Source organism: Hydra vulgaris, chromosome 11 (genome assembly GCF_038396675.1).
Source record: "Hydra vulgaris chromosome 11, alternate assembly HydraT2T_AEP".
NCBI lineage: Eukaryota > Metazoa > Cnidaria > Hydrozoa > Anthoathecata > Hydridae > Hydra > Hydra vulgaris.
Window position 1 is genome coordinate 16,979,099 of NC_088930.1, and position 1,293 is coordinate 16,980,391.

Below are 1,293 nucleotides of genomic sequence, written 5' to 3' on the forward strand. Positions count from 1 at the left end.
TTAAAATCTTTTTTACTTGCATAAAACACATGTAAGAGTACGTAGTACGAGTACATACATCTTAAATACCCGTAAAAGTTATTTTTAACAACAAATTTAAATTCTGACACAAAAAATATTAATATTGATAATATTGATGCATCAGGTGTTCATATCTGACGGTAATATAATTTTTAGCATTTTAAACCTGACTGTGCGTGTGCATTTTTCCAGTTTTAAAATTCTAACGGAAGTTTCAGCGTTCAGGTGGCAATTCCAGTATTTAAAAGATAAATTTGTAGAGATTTAAGACAAGAATTCTCTGCAATTTTGTGGTATGAAACGAAAATATAACCAATGCAGAAACGAAAATATAACATAGTGAAAAAACTTTTGTAACAAAATTTAAAATTTACAGAACATTTTTATTGCTAATTTACACAATGTATTTGAACATTTATAACCATTTTAATCAAAAGCTTTTTTATAAAAACACACGTTTATTAGAAAAAATGATGGACATACTAACCAATAATAACATTCAAAAGAAAGTAACCGGGACAAAACACAAATCACGTTTATAAACATAAAAAAAATCTTTTATTTTGATTTAAAAATTTATCACACACATGCTTAACACAACTTCTTAAGTAAACACTTAATGCAAAATCTTTAATGACACACACTCAAAACACACGTTCAACACACACACACACAAAAACACACACAGGCTAAACATAATTTCTTGTGAAATAGATGCAAGTATAGCTGCATTTCTACAATAGATGTATGTGAAACGAACAATTGATTTTTTTTCTCTTGTACTTTTTACTTTTAGCTTCATACATTTTAACACGTACATTTAAATGAAAAATAATTAGTACATTAAAAAGTTTGAAAAAGAGTAAAATTTAAAAATAAAAAATAAAATGTAAAAAAATGTAAGAGTAATAAACACGTTTCCGACAAAATATTTTATAATTTTAAAACTCTTTTAAATTTCGTGATTCACTACAAAATGTAATATCAGAAAATAAAAAATAAAAACTTTCCTTAAAAAATTAAAAAAAAACCCACAAAAATCAATTATTATTTGGTTGAAAATATATTATTTCTAGATTTCTTTCTTGGCAAATTCTATATGTATATGTATATATATGTATATATATATATATATATATATATATATATATATATATATATATATATATATATATATATATATATATATATATGTATATATATGTATATATATGTACGTATATATATATATAGATATATAGATATAAAACATAAAATCTTTTCATCTTAATA